At 31.1% G+C, this 22,558-nt stretch overlaps 1 long non-coding RNA gene across 1 annotated transcript; it reads left to right on the top strand.

The window, feature by feature from the left end:
* Nucleotides 1-4,318: 4,318 nt before the first annotated feature.
* Nucleotides 4,319-5,669, top strand: LOC137816205 (uncharacterized). Its single transcript, XR_011081783.2, has 2 exons — nucleotides 4,319-4,673; nucleotides 5,305-5,669. It is a non-coding gene; the product is annotated as an uncharacterized LOC137816205 (long non-coding RNA).
* The last annotated feature ends 16,889 nt before the right edge of the window (nucleotides 5,670-22,558 follow it).

Here is a 22,558-nt window from a genome sequence, read left to right as displayed (position 1 = left end):
GGAAAACCTTATAAGTTCCACAAATATGAGAAATGAATATAAAATGCCTTTTAAATAGATTAAAAATAAAATAAAATAAAATAAAATAATCTCTGTCTTAATGTGCAGCATCATTCATACAGTGTCTTTCCATGCAGTCTTGTATCGTATCCAACGTACAGAAAACTCATTATGCCACATTACACAATAATGGTAAAAAGTACTTCCCATTCCGAATAACACATTTTAAAAAACATTTCGGGTAAGGTATCACAGAAAACAAAAGTGTTATTATGATAATATTTTCACCATTTTAAATATATTAAATTACAGAAAAGAGATAAATTCGGATAACAAAGAAGTGGGTAAGGGGTATTTTTGAATAATATAAAACATATTTTAGATTAAGCATTTTGAAAGAGTAAAATATCTTTCAAAACAACCATTCGAAATAATGATAAAAAATTTCCTGAAAACATGAAAAATTATGTAAAATGAACACTATTTACCTAATTTTAGACACGACATTCCCGAAAAAGAAATCCAGATATGTAAACTGAATCCTAGACACTTTAAAAAGGAGAAGGGGAAATGAAAATTTGAAAAAATATGAATGTGCAGGAAGTAAAGTGTGTGTGGAGAAAGAAGAAGCCTTTTTTTTTTTATTAAGCTCTTTATTATGCTATTTCACCTTTACACTACTGGGCCACAAATTGGTTTTGTTGAGTATTTGCACCATGTCAAGACTGTTTCTTCCTGCACCTCCATATCTTCTTCTGCCACCTCCATACACAACTTGAAAATACATTTTTATCCTTCTTGTGTCACTCCCATAGATTAGTTTTCGGATTATGTAATCCGGAAACTTATTTGAAAAAAGACTTCCGGATTACATAATCCGGAAATTAAATAAGACTTCCAGATTATGTAATCCAAAGAGTAATCATTGATCTGAAAAATGACTTCCGGATTATGTAATCCGCAAACTAATTACACATTTGAAAAATGACTTCCAGATTACGTAATCCAGAATATTTTAAAAGGGTATTTTTGGAAATTTAAAAACTTATGGAGGTGAGAGAAGAAGGTATGGAGGTGCAGGAAGAAAGAGTCCCATGTCAATAATGGTGTATAAGATATGGGGAATTACTTTCTGCACCTCCATATTTAACCTGTACCTTACAATTAGGTGAAATGACCAAATTATTCCTTCTGCTCCTCCCTATTGCACTTGTCATTGCTTTCACCACTGCCGTCATCATCAGAGGAGCTCACACTTAAGGAGAAAAAATAAAATAAAATTAGAAATAAACTTTTCAGAATATATATGAAATGTATTATGGAAAGCTCTCTTAGAACACATAAGTGTGTTATGGAAAACTTATTCCAGAAAAAAGAATTCTAGAAAGTATTATATATGTCATAAAATTTATTTTAAAAATATTTTTTGTATTTTCAAGAATGTATTTCATGAATTTCGGAAAATTTTTAAAAGCAGAGATAATCGGAAGTTACTTTAAATAAGGGCAAAATAGTCTTTTCGAAATCTGTGGGGGTGCAGGTTCAAATTGAGGGGGTATAGCTAGCAATCCCCTAAGATAACTTATGATACAAATACAACACTTGAAAGCCCAATGCAAGTTCGGGAGGAGACTGTTTCTTCCTGCACCTCCATATCTTCTTCTGGCACCTCCATACACAACATGAAAATACATTTTTATCTTTCTTGTGCCACTCCCATAGAATAACTTTCGGATTATGTAATCCAGAAACGCATTTGAAAAAAGACTTCCGGATTATGTAATCCAGAATATTACAGAAGGACATTTTTGGAAATACGAGAATCTATAGAGGTGAGAGAAGAAGGTATGGAGGTACAGGAAGAAGCAGCCTCGGGAGGATGAGTTTGCTTAAATGTCTTCCTGCACCCCATCATATTTGAAGAAAATTGTTTTACCCATTTTAAAAATAAGTTTTGGATTGCTCTTTCCAAAATATTTCCATAACATATTTTCCAAACACATTTTATTAATTCTGGAAGTACTATTTTTGAAATAAAAAAAATGTATTCTAGAAGAATATTTTGGAATGATTTTTTATCTTACCGATTTTGGAATGATTTTGTATTCTAAAAACATCTTTTCTTACGGAATTTCTATTCTTAAATCACTTTTTTTCTTATGAAATTTCTATTCTAGAATTAAATAAAACTGTGAAAAAGAATAATTTCGATATTTCAAAGAATATAGGGATGCAGGAAGAAAAAGGAAAAAAAATGTAGGGTGCAAGAAAAAACTTCTTATTTTCATTTTGTCAGTAATCAAGAAAGCAACTACACAGAATTGTGTTAGCCTGGTTCCAGAGCACGTTCATGCGATTGAGTAAAATTTTACAGCATAAAATATATTTTCCCAAAGTATCTTGAAATTTGGTTTTAATTTTCTAAAAATTATATGTTATCTAATAAAAATCCATGCGTTTAAGTTAAGCGAGGATTTAAAATCACAATAATTTTAATAAATATTAAAACTAAATTTGTATTAAATTTTTACAAGGACTACACTTGAATCTGAAAATATTTTAGAGCAAAAATATATTTTATCCTAATTTGGATTGACATGTGAGTTATAAACAAATAAATGATAAACTAATTAAAAGTTAAAATTTGAAGTCTAGTTTAAGGTGCATAAGTAGAGGTTAACTAGTTGAACTGAGTCAATAATTAGAAATTTAGATTTAATTTGTGTAAAAAAAAATAGGTGGCTAAAGTTTGAGTCATTTAATTAAACAATCATAAAAGAACTTAGGTTTCACTTATTAAAAAAAAAGTAAAGCTTGAAACTTTACTTGTTGAGCTTGTTTATAATTTAAATTTTTATTTTAAAAAAGTTATAATACTAGATAATAATAATTTTCAAATAGAAATGTATGCTAATTATACATTTGTGGAATGATGTTGTGAATTACATATGGACACAGGAAGAATATATATATTAGAAGTAATTTTAAAAAAAAAACTCATTTCTATTATTGATTTTCTTTTAATTTAACAATTCTACCATTAAAAGAACTAGATTTTAATAGCTTCCAACAATTCCTTACAACAAATAGGTATTTAAAATTTGGCGTCTGAATACAAAGTATATATACGTGTAATAGTTTTTAAGACTATTCAAAGTGAGTATTAAATATTTTATTCTTTCTAACACCATTCCAACAATCATGAAAATCTTTATTTTAGAAAAAGTGCAAATTATATATGATAATCAAAAGTGAAGGGTCACTATATAATCTCTGCTTATGAGTACTTGATCCACTTAACATCGATGAAAATTTTGACCATAGCTTAAAATTTGAGCATGAATTAAATATGAATCATTTTAATCAGATTTGGACTTAGTTTACAAAAGCTTGTACAAAACTAGGGTTAAACTACTTTTAACAGGTTGAATTAAATGAGTTTTCTTGTTCTAACCTGTTAGTAACATCAGGCTTACATTTGTCTTAAATATTTTTTTTTTAATTTTAATCACAATTTATGTTTGAAGTTTTTTAACCTAATTTCATTATAACCCATAGACCCATATAGTCTTAGCGATAAAAAAAACAATACTCACCTGTATAGGCTTTTTTTTCTGGAGTCTCATTTTAAAAGTTAAAATGTACTCTTTTTTTTTTATTCAAATTCATTATATAACTTGCTATTTACATTAAGCTCATGTATACTTGATGAAACATATACAGAGTTAGTATTTTAAATTGTTAGTAATAAAATCTATTCCATTCACTTATGGCCAATCCTAGCTTGCAAAAACCTGAAAAAAGATGTAACATATTTATGTGACTGTGCTCTCAATACAAGATATTAATGGAAAAAACGCACGCGTAGCAACACACATAATCACGAATCAACTGTTAAAAATAAACAATACAGAATTTAATGTGGTTCGGTTGCCAACTGCAAGACTGCTGTAAGTTTTCGATGAGATTCTTAATTTGAATAATGTCTTAAAAAAATGAATAATTTATCAGAAAACTAAAATTTGAATACAGTGTGAATTCTCGATTTTAATATTGAAATTTTTCGATATTTAGTAAAAAATAGGAACCTTTCATCATTTACGTTTTTTGACATCCACGACAACTATTAGGTTTTATTTCTGTCCAGTTGCACATCAATTACAAATATAATGATATCTTTAAATATAAATTATAAAAAAACACAATGATTAAACTTACTAGATATGATATCTAGTGAGTCCAACACCATTGTTCGTAACATTCTGTAACATTCTTACAAATAAAAGGTAAAAAAATTGGAAAGACAAAGGCATTATTTTCAAAAAGAAACTTGGAATGGAGGGTAAGAAAGACGTCAAGAAGATAATTTTTTCATTTGCTTAAACTTCCAACTATTTGCTCTAACTTCCAACCACTAGTACAGTAGGTTTGACATTGGCTGCAACTCTGCAGTTGAATTCAACAAAATGAATTACATTATCTGAAATCAAATTATGCAAAACCAATGAACTATGTTGGTGGTGTGGGCAGATTCTCCCATTTCCATAATCATAACACTCCTTCTCCTCTTCTTCCTCTTACGCTTTGCTCTCCTTTTCCTGTTTCTCCTCCTCCTCTTCCTTCTCTGTGCCAACCTCGTTCACCTCATCTTCCATTGATTCTCGTTCTAAACGGTAAGCTCCACTTTCTCAATCCACTTCTCATTTATTTATTATTTTGGTTCTTGCATAATATGCTACGCTGTTTGGGGCACCTGTGCGTACCCCTTGTACGTAGCTTCTTTTGATTTGTCCTCAAACCTTAATTACTCCCGCATAATGATTCATACCAAACACTAACAAAATATTTTTGCCCCGTCATGTACGGCTACACATGTACCTGAGACCGTGTTACGCCACGTGCCCTGTCCACTTCTATTTATACATACCCATACAATTTCCAAGTCGCCCACCCTTCTCGATGCGGGACTCCAAAATAACTTAATTTGTTACCTCTTCCTCTGCAATTATTGATTTTCCTGTTCTGTGTTCGGGTGGGGGTGGTAGGTTAAGGTTACTATCACGCAGGTGTTAGTTAAGAAACAAAATTAATTATCACGCACGTTCCATCACTTCTTCTATGAAAGGTTATTTTTAATTGTCTCTCTTTCCTGTCTCCTTGAATTTGGGGTAAAATTAATTTCAGGAGTTAAGTTCTGAGCTTAATGGATACCATCTTTCTGGATTGATCGGATTCCTGTTTTGCTGTCTGTTATTTTAAAAAACTGTTTCTAATTAGAGTACAGGAATTTCTTATACTTTGCAGGAGGCACTGCTTCATATTTCACACTTCACATTACTACTGATGATGATGGGGAACTTCACGGGTGTTCTTTTTATGGACAGTAGAGGGTTGAAGTTTTAAACCACATGGCCTTTCCAAAACATGCTTTTGTACAAGTTAAAAGTGTTTTTTACAACTTCTTTAGAATTACTTTTAACTTTGTATCCAAACAGATTAAATACTAGATTTGGTTAGAACTATTTGTTGTGCTTGCTTACAGTTACAAGTGTCTTTTATAAGTAGGTTCAGGATGGTGTTGATAAAGTTTGGAGCAACCTATTGAATTTCGGGTTGAAAAGGAACAAGTAATCTATGTATAAAGGAATTTAACTCTTCAAAGGTTTCATGTTGTTACTTGTTGGGTCCTTCAAGTATAATAAGAAAGAAAATGTTAATTTTACAATTGCATCATAAAACACATCACTATGATGTAGTAGCACAATGTAATTTCAGAATCTCTCCAAGTTGTATAATATATCAGCACTCAACTAAGAAAGAGTTGTATATTGTCTGCATGGGTGTTTGTAACGATAACTTTACTGCACTCTGAAATTATCCTTCCACTGCTCCTATACCCAAAGAGCCATATGCAACTTGGTAGAACATACCTGCTGTGATACATGTGCATGTTGCCTTATGCAAAGGATAATACCTCAGATCATTGATGCATAAGAAAGTGCCTGAGTAAAAAAGATGAAATCATATCTATTTAAAAAACCACATTTTTCTGGTCTTACTTTAGCATCTACTGACCTTGTATGTTCAATAGGAGAAAAGAATAAAAAAAAGGTTAAATTAACCATTTTACAAGTTAAAAATTAGTTTATCTACCATTTAATTTATAAAAAAAATATTTTATATAATTTATTTAAGTTTAATAATCTTAACTTATATATAAATTAATTTTAATTTATTTTTTCTGCTTATTTTTTCCTTCAAAATTATTATGGAGAATCCAAACTCATCATATGCTATACATTCATATACATCTCAATTTGACATATACTTTTCGTTATATTAATGTATGGAATTGTGGTTTAAGGTTTTGGACAACTATCACTTTATTGTGTTAACAAACTTTTATATAAAAGGGAAGCAACTAGTATTTATTGTAAAACCAGTTTTTTAGTCTTCTCTCCACTTTCGCTACTCCTCCCTTTCATCCAATTTTTGAGAAAATGAATGATTCTAATTTTCTTCTATTGAGGCAACAAGTTGAACTAATGATTAAGGTGCATACACTTTAACTCTTTGTTGCAAACTTGTGATTTTTATCTGGTTTCTCACCGAAGAAAATCATCTAGTAGGAAGCAAAAATCCGGCATATATATTGAAGTTGGGAATCATATCTTTTTGTTGTGGCTTCAATCAAGAAGCTTTATCCAACATCAAGAAATTAATTCTTCCAGTTATAACTATATTTTCAACTCGCAAATTATATTAACATTTCTTACATGAACCCACGTCTATACTCTCGGAACTCATTCCTACACATTCACTTTTATACCCAACAAATAATTGTTCTTCTAACATTATTTTAAGAAAATAAACATAAAAGCAAAAAATAAAAAGAAAACTTGGGGACCAGTCAATTATAGGTAAATGTTCTTAAATAATTTGTGCGTAGTTCGATACCTTCATCTACTGGTCGCTATCATGGTAACCATAATTTTCTACGCTCTTTCCTGTATATCCACTATTGTGTAAGCAGATGTGTCTTATCAATAGTTGAGAACATTCTTGCCCAAGGATAAAGAATAAAAGTAATGGGTATTGCAAGGCAAAAAATTAGCTTTTTTTACTGCATATTACAATTGCTCTCTTCATTTAAACATGCAATGAAAATGTGTTTGCTCACATTTCTTTGTCAATGCCTAGTTTCAAGTATTTGATTGTAATTGCAGCTTTGTGTATATGGTTATGTTGGAGATATTAGAGCCTTTCATTGTATATAAGTGGGTGCAAACCTCAACCCTATGAGCCGGTTTTATGGGGTTGAGTTAGGCTTAAAGCCCACTTCGTAATAGGTTATATAAATGGGTTTTGATGTTTTGACTTAACCCATTGACAGTATCCACCAAAAGATATATATGTATGCACTCTTTTAAAATCAAAGTGTTTGACGTGATTTTTGAACCTTAATTACATGTTTATTGAGCGTGTGTCAAAGATGCACTATCTATCAACAAATTTTTCATTATAAAATAGAAAATAAATAAACAAAAAATAAAAGGAAAAGGTAAAAGATATGAGAATGAATATCTCTTCTATTATTTCTTGGAATCAAAACAAATAGTCTGAATATATACAAGCAATACACTCATTTTAAGTATAAAGAGAGAAAAAATCAATCAATAAATACTCAAATCATAATAGATAAAGACAAAATAAAAGTTATTCACTTTTACAAAGATAAACAACTATAAGAACTATAAAAGACACAATTAATATTAGCATCCTTCTATAACTCTTGTATCCATATCTTTTAATACCCCACAAGCTGGGGAGCAAATATTGATGAGACATAGCTTGGAACAAATACTCTTGAAAGATTGATGACTTAACTATTTCTATGGTGAAAATGAGAAGCAAATGGATGAGACCCTTTTTTAATTTTTCTAACAGCATGACAAACTATTTCTATATGTTTCGTACGCTCTCGTGAAACACTGGATTTACTGCAATGTATCTTGCTAAGTCATTGTCATAGTATAAAAGAGATGGTTGCTCAAAAGGAACTTTGAAATCTTGAAGAACATAAGTTAACCATTGAATTTCACATGTAACAGTGGCCATTGTCCAGCATTCAGCTTCACAAGAACTCTTTGATATTGTTCATTGCTTCTTTGATTTCCAAGATATGAGAGAATTCCCAAGATACACACTAAAACCAGTCACTGATTGTCTTGAATCACTGCATGTGTCCCAATCACTATCACAAAAGGCTTTGAGATGAGCAGAAATGTTGGAAGAGAAAAATAAACCAAGACTTTGAGCTCCTTTAATATCTCTGAGAATTATAATCGCTACAATATAGTGAGAAATTGTAGGCTTAGCAAGAAACTGAGTAAGTTGTTGCACATAAAATGTTATGTCAGGTCGGTTATTAGTGAGATACATAAGCCTTCCAATCAATCTTCTATAGGCTTGAACATCTGTGAAAGGAGGAACACTTCCAGTAGAAGAGAATTTTTCATGATTATCAATAGGAGTGGGTGCAGGTTTGCAGGATAAAAGATTTGCATCTGTTAACAATTCCAATGCATATTTCCTTTGATTCACCATTATTCCTTTTTTACTTCTTGCTACTTCTACACCAAGAAAATATCTTAAAACCCCAAGATCATCAATCTTGAATGTCTAATTCAAGGCTTGTTTAATTCGAGCAATCTCTTCTTTATCATTTCCTTCGGAAGAATGAATGAACAAGGAATGATCATTCATAGATTGAGTATATCCCATAGAAAGCAAAAAGAATGACAGTTTGACAAACCACACTCTGTTGGCTTGCTTAAAGTCATATAAAGCCTTTTTTAGTTTACAAACTTTTACTGGTGGAATAGAAGTCAATCCAAGAAGAGCAACCATGTATAAATATTCTTTCAAATCTCCATGTAAAAAGGCATTGTTTATGTCTAATTGTTTCAATTCCCAATTATAGATAGAAGCTAGAGAAAGAAGCAACCTTATGGTGGTCATCTTTGCTACTAGAGAGAAAGTATCAAGGTAGTCAAATGCCTTCTGTTTATGTGTATCCCTTTGCCACTAACCTTGCTTTATACCTTTCAATTATCCCATCAACCTTATATTTTATTTTGAATACCCATTTGCAACCTATGATAACTTTGTCCTTAGGCAGAAGAACACTCTCCCAAGTTTGATTTGACTCTAAAGCAAATATCTAACATTGTATAGTTTTTCTCCAACAATCATGTTTCACAACTTCAGAATAAGTGTTTGACTCACCATGTGAAGAAAGAGACATAACAAAAGATTTGTAAGAAGGTGATAATTTGTTATAAGACAAAAGAAGAATTCAAATGATATTTAACTCTTGAAGATGTATTGGAAACATTAAGATTACAATGATAATCCTTTAAATACCCAGGTGGTCTTTTTATTCTTGTACTCATTCGGACAGATTGATCTAATTCAAAATTTTGTTATATGTCATGATCTTCATTGAGGTTTTGATCTATATAGGAGCAAACATCTTATGGAACCTCAATGTCTGACTCAGTTATTATCACTGTTATTTTCAGCATTATCACAAGGTGCAAGAATGGCTTGTGATGGCTGACTTAAGACAGGTTGATCTTCAATAAACAAAATTTGATCATAAATGTTAGGACTGTTAGTTTCCTTGCTAGTATCTTGAACCCTTTGATATGGAAAAAACATTTTCATAAAAGACAACATCTCTAGACACAAATTTTTTTCTAGATTGAATACTCAACAAAAGACATCCTCTTGTCCCCCTTTTAGAACCAAGAAAATCACATTTTGATGCCCTTGGATCAAATTTCTTTCTACTGGTTGACAAAGTACTAGCATAACACAAAAATCCAAACACCTTTAATACCTTAACATCAGCCTGCAGTTTTGTAAAACATTTCATGAGGAGAAGAATAATTTAAAACAAGTGTTGGAAGCATGTTTATAATATGCGCAACATGTAAACAAGTTGTATCATGAGAGCTCTTGCTACATTTAATATATAACCATGTTTTCTTTCAAATATGTTATTTTGTTGTGGAGTATTGACACATGATGTTTGATGCACTATTCCTATGTTAACAAATAAATTAGTCAATGAAAAATTCAGTCTCATTATCACTTCTTATTATTTTTATTGCTGTCTCAAATTGTGTTTGAACAAAAACAACAAAAATTTCCAAAATCTTGACAACTTCAAATTTTTGTTTAAAAAAAAAAATCCACGTGTACCTCCAATAATCATCAACTATGGTCAAGTAATATTTTATTTATGACCATGAATTGATGGTATTGAGTATGGTCCTCATACATTTACATGAATCAATTCAAAATATTTTTTAGATTTAGATATACTAATATAAAATGGAAGGAATAACAGAGACTTGACTATAAACATTAAACATTGGTAGGCACTGGATTTGGGCTTGTTGTAAAAGAGCTAACAATGTTTGATACTGCTAAGGAGTAAAACCAATTTGTTGAGACTCCACTTTTGACTTTGAACCTTCATGATTCTGCTCATTATTATTAAAATTTGTATTATGAAAAACTGCATTAGTATGACTTTGATCATGGTTATGATTTTTAAACTTCAAATGAGGTGGAAAGTCATGTTTTTTATAGCATGTATCAATGGTATGCCTTGTCTTTTCACAATGACTACAAACTTTGGAAGTATATCCTCTTCCATAACTTCCTCTTCTGTATCCACCACCTCCGCCATAGATTGTAGCATTGTTTTTATAACCTCCTTTGCTAGTAGCAATCATTGCCTTGGATTGATCACAAAGATCTTATCATCAACTTCACCCATGGAATAAATGTAGCAACCAGAGCTCTGATATCATATTATAAAATAGAGCAAAGATGAACAAAAGAGAACATATATGAACAAAATAGTAAAAGGAAGACAAAGGATATAAAAATAAATATCTCTTCTACTATTCCCTGGAATCAAAACAAATAGTCTGAAAATATACAAAGCAGTACACTCATTTTAAGTCTAGCTAAAGAGAGAAATAATCAATCAATAAATACTACAGACAAAGACAAAATAAAGATTATTCACCTAGAAGAAACAACTAAAAATTAGAAAAGACACAATTAAGATTAGCATCCTTTTATAACTTTTTGTATTCATATCCTTTAATAGTTTTTATATATTGATAAGACTGGAAGTCGTTCTTGTTAGATATAAAGCTGAAATGGATGAATTTTTTTGTTGACACTTTTAAAGGTGATGTTAGCATCCTTCATGTGTTTATTGAGAGGCCCCCTAAACCCTTATTGAATGAAGGCAAATTGAAATGACTGTAGGGTTGTACCTTTTGCCTAGTCTTCCTTGCATATGTTTTTTTTTTCTTCTTTGCATGTAGTGAGTTCAAAGATGATGCATCAAGAATGGAGCTAACTTGGTATCCAAAACGGGGGGGAGCAGTGACATTAATTAACCTTTAACGAAAGCTCACATGCCATTGTCCCCACCCCTATGCAATTATGAACTCCAATTCCATTGTCACCTGACACTTATCTTTTGGCCACACACGCCACTATATATATATATTCCAGCTTTGCATGTAAGAACTTCCAAAAAGCTTGTTCTGGTTATTACTGTTTGTTCCTCTGAGCATGGGTAAAACATGTACAACTTGTTCTTGGGGACTGTGGATGGGAGGGCTCGGAGTACTGGTGCCTGTGATGAGGAAAATACAAACCTCTTTCTCACGTTCAAAAGGGGTGAAGCAGGGCCATTTTGTGGTGATTGCAACTCAAGGGTGGAAGCCAGAGAGATTCTTTATTGAATTGGGGTATTTGGATCACCCTGACTTTGTGAAGTTGTTAAAGCAAGCTGAAGAAGAGTTCGGGTTCTCTCAGGTGGGAGCACTTGCAATTCCATGCGAACCTGATGAACTTAAGAGAATCATTGGAAGGGAAAAGAATAGGAATTGCATGAGACTTGCCTTCTAATTTTCTGTTCCTGTTAGTTACTTTCTTTGTAATAATGTTGTGGCCATATATATATATTTGAAATGCAGTTTGAAGTTTGCTAATGAAAAAACACAATTTCTCATGCACAAAACTCAAACAAATATTTGTCTCATTGAATTAAATATTAGTTATGTTTAACGTAATTTTTATTCATCGGATTACTTTTGTTTTTATCTTCTGTTTTACTGACAGTTTCTCTTCAATTTCTTGTCTGTTTTTAAAATTTGTACAGAAAGACAGTGCAAACATTTGTCAGATTTATGTTTGTTAGTCAAACTTGTGGCACAAGAAGGCCATATTACCATCTGGTTCTCTTATCAGTGTTGTCTCGTTGGGAATGGACATTTTTTTTTTCAATAAAGCAAACTATTTTGACCATGGAGTACCTACTGAATTACACGAATATTTCACAAACGAGTTTTTATATGATATACAAGGAAGGACATCAATCTAGGAAAAAAATAACGTACGCAGATTAGCATGGATATTGCCCCGTTCCTAATAATTTCGTTGTAACATTTTTAAATTTAGCCTTGGCTTTGACTAACTTCTAGTTTTGATTATTTGCATGACTTCACTGAGAATACAGATTAAACTAAAATGATTTCTGTGCAACGATAAGATTACACATATAGCTAATATTGCTTATTAGAGCCTCCAAATTTGCTTGTATTTCCTCTCTTTTATAAGAAATGGTTGTGATTTTTGTGAATACTGAAGGCCTTGCCAATAAGTATATAATTACGAAGTTAGTGCAATGGAGTTACTGCTATGAGAAGGACAAAGAAAAATTGACATGATGGAGACGAGGTTGGTGCTTGGATATCGGAAGATAATGAAGGTGTGCTATCTCCTATTTTCAACTGTTGTTTTCTGATACAAGTTCCTTTGTTCCCTTTTGTCTCTCGAAATCTTTTTCTGGTCTGGATTCTGGCCATCTTAGTGCTTTGAGAAGAGAGTTATGATTTAGTCCAAAACATGGGAGTGATAGATGATCTATGTGACATGGCAAGCCAATTTTTGGGAAACGAGAGAACATCCAAGATCCAAATGAAACGCCTATCATCCTCAATCTCTAGAAGGAAAATGTTGTAATTTTAAAAGATTTTTGTTCCATAAGCCTATGAAACTTTTCCAACAAAATAGCCACCTTAGCACAACACTTAGGGAGCCTGAAGCACAAGTTGATTGATTCCTTCTAAGTTAGTTTTGTTCTTCACATGGAGAGGACTAATAATATTAGTCCATGAAGTTTTTTACTCAATGAGAGTGAAGAAGGGGCAAAAGTGTTGAAAGACAATGAAGATTGATCTTAAGAAGGCGTGCTACTATAGACTAAATTGAGATTTTGTAAGAGAAATCCTCTTAACATTGGCTGCTCTACTATTTTTGCTCATTTTGTTTGGTATTGCATATCCTTGGTGAACATACACATGTTGTGAAATGGAGAGGCTTTAGACAGGGATAAGACAGGGATCCTTTTCCCTGTATATCTTTGTCCTCTATTTGAAAAGATTCACACACCTTATTATAATCCTGTTACTTCCAAAAGCTGTTGGAAATAAATCCAACTCAATAGAGAAGGCCTTACATATTTTCTCTCACTTAAGCTTTGTCGGTGACTTAATTTTGTTTGTTGAAAGCCTCAAAAGACCAGGTTTATGTTATTAAACAAACATCGAAGATCTTCTGTGAAAGTTCTGGATCCAAAATCATCACTGATAAAATAGAGATTTCTTTTTTGAGAAATATGAAGTGACAGATTAGAGATAATCATTTCCACTAACATTTGGAGAAATACCTTTGGACTCCCATCCACCAAAGACTTGATAAGCAGTACCTTGTTTCTATGGCTAGCAGAGTTACTCTCACCAAATATGTACAACCTGCACGATGCAAACTACTACTATTCCACTTCTGTGTGCAATGCTATTGACCGAAAGTGTTAATCCTTTGTTTGGAGAGATAAAGCTGAAGCTCTAGAGACCAAACTTTATAGAATTTGTTGGCGTTGGCTAGGAACAAAAAGAGTTAGATTGCACCTTTGGAAGATGGCTAATAAGAATTTAATCACGAGAGTAGGATGAGCAGAGCTATGTCTCCCTTTGCTCTTTGTCCTATATGCATGAACCTGAATCAATTTTCACACTGCAGGAGAGAGTGTTGTCTTGCTAAACAAGTTTGACAAATCTTAAATGATAATCAATTTTCTCCTTCCTTCAATGTAGATTTTAGTGATTTTTAAGAACCCTTATGCAGATCCACCTGCAACTCATGAAAAAGTTCTTTTAAATATCCACGAACATGTGAATTGTGTAAAGATAAGAACGCCAAAACAAAAATGATTTTCTGCTGAATTTTGAGAGTCTCCCTCAAGTTGGGAATAAATATGGAGTATTCTCAACTTTAACAAAGATTATGAAAAGCAAAAGGAGGAAGAGCTTTTGGTTAAGATGTCAGCTTGTTGAAGATTGGAACATACAAGTAAGACCTGGATGAAGTTTCTCTCACATAATGTGACAATCAATTTTCACATGCTTGATGTGTTATAAAAGACTTAATTTGAAGCAGTTTAAATGGTAGACTGATTATCTGTGGGAGATTTGAAGATCATACATGAGATAAGTGAGCCATTAAACTTCACAAATGGTGGAAGCAAGAGCTTTATTAAGTTTTGAAGAATTTATGAGTTGGCTGCTTATTTGACTTCTAAGATATAGGAGAACCGAGATAGACTATGCATATTGACAAAACGACGAGAATCAGGACATTCAGCCTAATTTGAATCATAGAGGCTTTGAATTGAATTTCACTTTTAGCCGCAAGAAAGATTCCTTATCATGGAGCTAGTTTGAGATACCGAAGAATACGTAGAGAAGCTTGATGAAGACTTGTCAGAGTGGTGGCGGGAAGGTTTATTGTGTTTTTTCTCCCGTCAAACCTTTTTCGAGCAAGGATTGAGGGGAAGGGTCTTGGACCGAGGGGCAAGTATATCTATCGGTCACATTCCACATCAAACACATTATATAGTACTCAAAGAAAATGGATTTTTCTTTTCAGGCCTTTTCGCTTTCAAATCAGTTTTTAATCTTAAACTTGAAAATCCGATATAACTACACTTGACTTGAGTCTTATAGTATATTTACAGGTAATCTCACACTATATGAGAGAGGAGGATGAACCGAGACAAAGGATCGAGTGACTTGAAGATAAAAAACTTAATATGGGATATTCGACTTTGTAAGAAGAAAACATATGAACATATACTAGATAGAAAAAACTGATTAGGTTATGGTTATGAATTGAGTGTGACCTAATAATTAAAATATCTGTGAGTACGATACCTAAGAGCGAGTGTTTCGGGGATAGGTAATGAATGAGTCACATGTTGCATATCCAATTTAAGACAAGAGGACTTGCAAAGTCTATCAATCTTACTATATCTACATCTTTTGTCAATATTTATTTTTATTAATGTTTATTATATTGATCAAAATTTTAAGAATTTTATTAGAATAATAATTTTTAAACCACCTTTAAAATCTGATTTAAAAAGATGAAACACATAAATATGATAGTATAATTGGTCAATCTTCCTTTGCACCAAAAACATATATAGGTGTATCACAATTTTGGACTATTGCATGTCTTTAGTTGCGTATGCAAGTGCATGAGAAATTAGTGTCATATCTTTAACGAAGTGATTGATAAAGTGTAATCACTTGTCATCTATAATTGCAAAAACTTCACCTTCATATGGCATGGAAGGTGGAGAAATAGTCTCTTCATACTTGAACTGCTGCAACACATGCTCAGAAAAATGTTGATGCCTACATGTATCTAAAGTTATATATTTAAAAATTAAGGATATCGACTAGAATAACCTATTGTAGTGATGATTTTAATTCATATGGACCCCATATGACAATAACATGAGTCAGAGTGTCTAATTGGATTTATAGAACGTCAAGGAATGGAAATATGTTTGTCTAGTGCATATTGTCAACATCCAATTTCATTAGGATATTTAAAATTTTGTTGCGAATAAAAATATAAAATAAATAAATAAGATATACCCAAAAAAATTCGCTTCCTTGAAAAAAAAAATCATCAAAAATTCAAAAAAGATTATTTAGTGTTGAAAAAGAATAAACAAAACAAACAAAACATAATAATAATAATAATAATACATTCCCTGTTACTTTTTACACCTGCACTCCTCTTCTCACATCCTTTTTTTTCTCACTTTCGCTGCTCAGCCCACCTTCACTTCTCTCCTTAGGCTGCTTCTTTCTGCACCTCCATTCCTTCTTGTGCCATCCCATATGTTTTTTATATTCCAAAAATACTTTTTTTTAATATTCTGGATTACATAATTTGGAAGTCTTTTTCTAGGTCCAGAATTAGCTTCCGGATTATGTAATCCGAAAGTCTTTTGTGATTAGCTTCCGGATTACATAATCTGGAAGTCTTTTCTATACATAAGATTAGCTTCCGGATTATGTAATCTGAAAGTCTTTTTTTTTTTCAGATGTGTGATTAGTTTCTGGATTACATAATCTAGAAGTCTTTTCTAAATATGAGATTGACTTCTGGATTAATCCGAAATATATCCAGATTACATAATCCATAGGCTTATTTCAAATGCAAAAAAAAGTTCTAAATTTTATAAATCTCAAGAACACTTCCAGATCCAAAAACACCTTCCGAATTATGTATGGAGGTGGCACAAAAAAGGAGAAAACGGTATTTTACATTTAGTATGGGGTGGCAGAAGAAGTTATGGAGGTGTAGGAAGAAAGAGTCATCTCCTTCTCATACCCCTACCTCTTATTCAGTGTACCCCCTCATCCCAGCTTCGCTCCTCACTTTCACATCTTCCTCTCTTACTTCGCGCACCCCTAGCCTATTTCGCTCTTTCCTCTTTACACTCCTTTCTTTCACTTTTCACACCCCTTTCTCAACAACACTCTTTACCTCTCCACTTATATCCCCTTCTCTCTTCTCTCATTATCTCTCCCCCATCCTCTCATGGCAACAGTTTTCATATTCATTCTCTCATCTCTTACTCTTTCCACCTATCAAACACTGACGGTTCTCATTTTCACACACATTCCTCCCTCTCTCCAATACCCAACCCATTCAATGTACCCAACCAGCCGCCGCCACCAGAGCTCACCGTCGATCACCGCGTCACATAGCTGCAGCATCTCCATCTTCCACCATCATCTCCATACCTTCTCTTCCATCACCGCAGCTCACTACCAGCTCCACATCTCCAACGCTAGCGTCTCCGGAACCATCCACCCAACATCTCTTCGCTGCTTGCGTTAACCGTACCAGTTTTGTGTACATGGGGCCCACAGACTCGTGTCTCTTTTCACTTTGATCTTGAGGTTTTAACCATGCATTCACGTGCCAATCCGTTGGTGGGGTTCACTTTCTTGCTCGTTACATTTTATATGTGGTACAAGCGGGACCGCTAAATTGGAATTTGCATGCAAGGGAAGCCCACGGATTTATTTAATGTTTGCATACAAGGCAGTTTCTTCCTGCACCCCTACATTTTTCTTCCTGCACCCCCACAATGTTATGCAAAGACCAAATTATCCCTATGATTCTTTAAAAACCTTAAATTGCACTTGAACTGTATTTATTTTTTGCATTATGGATTATGGAATCCGGAAAAATTTCGGATTGGCACTTCCGATAAAATCCGAAAAAATTTCGGATTGGCACTTCCAATAAAATTTCAGATCCACCAATCCGTAATTCAAAAAATACATCATTAAAAAAACATTCTGGATCCACCAATCCGTAACAGAAATATGCATTCCAGATTCAAAAATCCGTAACTTATAAAAAAGTCATTCTGGATTCATAAATCCGTAATAGAATTAGACTTCCGGATTCAGCAATCCGAAAATCAATAATTTATTCAAAAATTGCTTTCAGAACACCCCCTCATCTAGAAAAAAAAATATTCATTTCCGGATTGCTGAATCCGTAGCACACTCCCAGATTTCTATTTCCGGTAATCACGGTGTCCTTTTTCAAATAAAATATTAAGGCCAATTTCGGGATTTATAAAATTGTGGGGGTGCAGGAAGAAAAATGTAGGGGTGCAGGAAGAAGAAGCCTGCATACAATTTACAATTCAGATTGAGATAAAAAAAATGGGGCCCATGATTATTGTTAGTTTTGTTCCTTCACATTCACATTGGGCCTTTTTCTTTTTGGAACCCCATGTTAATATTTTCACTCCAACACTTTCACTATTTACACTATGCTTCTTATATCTGCACTGCACTGCGTTTTAAAGCCTGGGTCCATTCGGCGGGCCAAAACTTTTGCTATCTTTCACCCCTTTTATTTTACACACCTACCAACTTTTATTCCCTAAAAAATATATAATTTGAAAAATATATTTTTTAAACAAACAGATTTAACTTCTAGAACTAAGTGATCCCTAATCTTCTGTTATGAACATATAGGAACAAGGTTCATTTGTCCCGGTTTCACTTTTTTCAAAAAGCACAACTCACACTAACACAATCATTTCCAAATTGTTTAACCTTCATATGTAAATTCTGAATTTTCATTTTAAATTAAAATATACGTAGGAACAAGGTTTTATCCTTGTTAGGCCCTTAATACAAATTTTTAAAAATATTTTCTTTAATTTTAAACATATTTTTGCAAACCATCTTTATGATTTTTATGTAATTTTTCGCTATAAACTATGGTGTTAACTTCATTCTTTGTTTTTCATCAATAAAATTTATTTTGATTTGGTTTGCCGTCTCGTCGTCGTGATCCTGATTGCGACAAGTATCATATCTCGTAATTTATATATACAATTGTAATATCCTGAATTAAACACAAATATCCCAATTGTAACAAAATAATAATACTAATAGTAATTACAATAATAATGATAATAATATTAATAATATAAATAAAATTAATAATAACTACAATAATATTATTAATAATAATTACAATGTATTAAGTACGGATTTTGACCATCGGTAAAAATTAGTGTTTTTAACAACACCCCTTCAAATTCATTACTATACATAACAAATAATAAAATAAACATAGAACTTAATTTATATATTTAAATAAATCACGCATGAATATAATTCTTATTCCTTATACATAAATTTATTCTTACATTAAACACTTCAGGATCTTAATTTTTTTTGTCCACTATTTTCTTCTTAAATTTTGAAATATGTTGTTATGCTGAATATGCTGTTCTTAAACAAATGAGTAGCTAATAACATATGTACATCATTGAATGGTCATTTATTTCGGCTTGTTCTCTCTCTCTCTCACACACACACACACACACATATATATATATATATATATAATTTCAGTCATAGATTTGATTATTTTTATTGTTCATAATAATTAAATTAGATGCTTTTTTATTAATAAAAAAAATAATAACTTTAAGAATGTTTTAATCCTTGGTAAATGCCAATCATATATGCATATCATTCTTCCCATTCTAAACTTTGTGTATTTTATGCCCAACAGATGCATCTTTAATACTTTTTCTTAAAAATTTAGGGTTTAGGATAATATTTACTTCGTCTCACGCTTCACTCGTAGGACCTTGTTGTTCTCCTTATTTTACTTCACCTGTTACTTACACTTAATTGTAATATGGTACAAATGAAACTGTGGAAAAGAGAATAAAAAGAATGAAGAGAAACAATATTGCTTGGTACGAAAGAAATTGATACACTTTTATAATTTTAATTTACACTTTAACTTGTTATAACTTAAAAATTAATTTAATTTTATAATTAAATATTTTTTATTCTTTAAGACACGAGATCTATCCAAAACTTAGACCTTAAAGATAAAGCTAAGACAATTATCATGTTATCAATATATTTTCTAATGACATTTTTTTATAGTATATATTTTTTAAATCTCTCACCTTCCTTTTTTTAAACGTTTATATGCATGTGTTTCACGTTTTCATTTCTATGTTAATATTGAAATTAATAAAAATGAATAAAAATAATAATAAATATGAATATAAATATTGAAATTAATGAAAGATAAATAATAATAAATTTAATATTAATAAAAAATAAAATAAAATAATATTTAAAAATATTATATTATTTTTCTCCACCAAAAAAATCTGCATTCATTCTATTTATTTTTAATGGAACAATATTTCATCGTATTTCGTACTTATTTTTCTTTAATAAAAAATTAATTTTCATTTTATTTGTCTCCTATTTCTCGTTTTTCTTCTTTGTTAAAAAGAACATTAAAAAAATATTAATAGTAATGAGACTGGGATGCTAATTTAATTAAAAGTAGAATAGTATATTAAAAAATAGAGATTGAGTGGAGGCATATGTCCCCATATGGTTGAATATATATGTGGTTCAACCCATGTATACATAATACATTAAAAATATATTTGTGTAGAATGTAGAAAAAAATGTGCGATTAGAATAAAATGCATGGTCAAAGAGGCATACACACCAAAGTAGTTGAAACCCAAACCCAAGATCTTACTTGATCCAAAAGAGTTTGCATGTCTCTATCAGTCAAAGAGATCAAATAAGCGCATGGCATAAAAAAAAGTCCAAGTTAGTTAGTTTTCTTACACAACAAAAATAAGTTCATTTTTTTAATCACAACATAGATACAATGTATTCTGGTTTGGATTGTGCTGAAAACTTAAATTATTCTTAAAAAAAAAATTCATCACTATATACTACCATAAAATCCTTACTTCTAGTGAAACTAATAACTTCGAATATAAAGTGACATTAATGTGTTTTATTTGGTTTTAGTTTGAATTTTCTGATTCTTTGTTTTGTTAAATTGGAGAATTGGTTAATCTGATTTTTTTTAAAGAAAATTTATTTCTACTTATATATTTGTTTTCTTGTTTAACTGTCCAAGACCAACTTATTAATATTTATTTCAAATCTGATTTTATATATAGGTTATGACACCTAAATAGACTATTTTATTTAATTATTCTTTATTTATAAAAAAATTGTACCTACGTTATACTAGTATATACATGAGTAAAACTATTATAGATAATTAGAAGTTTGATGTGATTGAAGAAAATCCACAATAATGTGAATTTCATTCGAAGAAGTTGTTTGGTAACGGTTAGAAAGGGTAAAATTAAAGTTGATGAAAATAAAATGGATGGAAAGAAATACATGAGAAATAAAGTGAAAATTGAATGTGTTTGATTAAATATATAAAGATAACATAGATGAAAAAAAAAGTAAAGTGAAAAAAATATTCTTGAAAATTCACCTATTTTTAATTTCATCTTTCCTATTTTTTTCTATTAAATATGTCAAATAAAAGCAATCTTTTTTATTTTCTTATCTCCCTCCAACCAAATATACTACAAAGTTTGATGGTAAAACAATTTATGAGAGATGAGATTAACAGAAGGTGTACCTAACCAATGATGATCACCGCTAATTAAGTAATTAAGATTGAGTGAATTAACATATATTAACATACCACTCGTATTAACAAATTATCAGCATGACCACATGATTTTCATAGTGATAAATAATATTGGTAATTAACTGCTTGAATTCACTGCCCTAAAAATAAAGCTCAAACCATAGTCTAGTACACTAGTTATTTAAGTCACAATTTCTTTTAAAAGTCAAAATCACTTTAGAATAACACTTTTTTAATTATTTAATATCTTAATATTGGTTATCTGTAATAATACCTAAGCATTATATATTGGAAAATGCTACTTTTTTGGGGAAGGAAAATGCTACTTATTTACTATTTTTTAAAAAAATAAAAAAATTATGTAGCTTTTTAAAACTTTTATATTATTTTATTTAATAGTTGAAACTTAAGTAATTTATTGACAATAATTTGTTCACACTCAAACAATCACCTCATAACTTATCTTAAAAGTTTTTTTTTAATCAGTAAAAAAAATCAATAAAATGGGAGCACTATGCTACTCTAATCCATTCACACACAAAAATTTAGCTCTTCAAATACAAAGACATGTAGCCATTACTTAAGTGATGCATGCTAATTGAAACTGTGAATATAAAACAAAGCAAATCAGGTTTAATTATTTTTAAGAATAATGTGATAATTAAAAAATAAACTAGTATAAATATAAAAAAATAAAAATAAAAATATTGGATATGAACTGGTTGTATAAATTTATTGATAGTATCATGCCTCTAATTTTAGTTTAACAATTCCAGTCCATGTAGTCCTAATTCCAATCCATCTTCATTCAACTTGCCTTTTCAACCCCAAAACAATTAAATGAAGAAATATTCCCAATGCGTTCCTTTCAAAACAAATCCAAATATGTTAAGAATTGAATTTGAATCAAACAATCTCATTCTACATGATTGGTACAATTAAGAAAATTGTAGCAATTATTTTTAAGTATAGTTGCACTAATGTTTTACTATACTCTTATTATTTTTGTTGAAGTTGACATGCTTTACATAGAAAAGTGTTTAAGTAATAT

The sequence above is a fragment of the Phaseolus vulgaris genome, chromosome 1 (assembly GCF_051622355.1).
Source record: "Phaseolus vulgaris cultivar YP4 chromosome 1, ASM5162235v1, whole genome shotgun sequence".
NCBI classification, from domain to species: domain Eukaryota; kingdom Viridiplantae; phylum Streptophyta; class Magnoliopsida; order Fabales; family Fabaceae; genus Phaseolus; species Phaseolus vulgaris.
The sequence above is the reverse complement of the archived record's forward strand: the minus strand, read 5'-3'. Positions and strand labels throughout refer to the sequence as shown.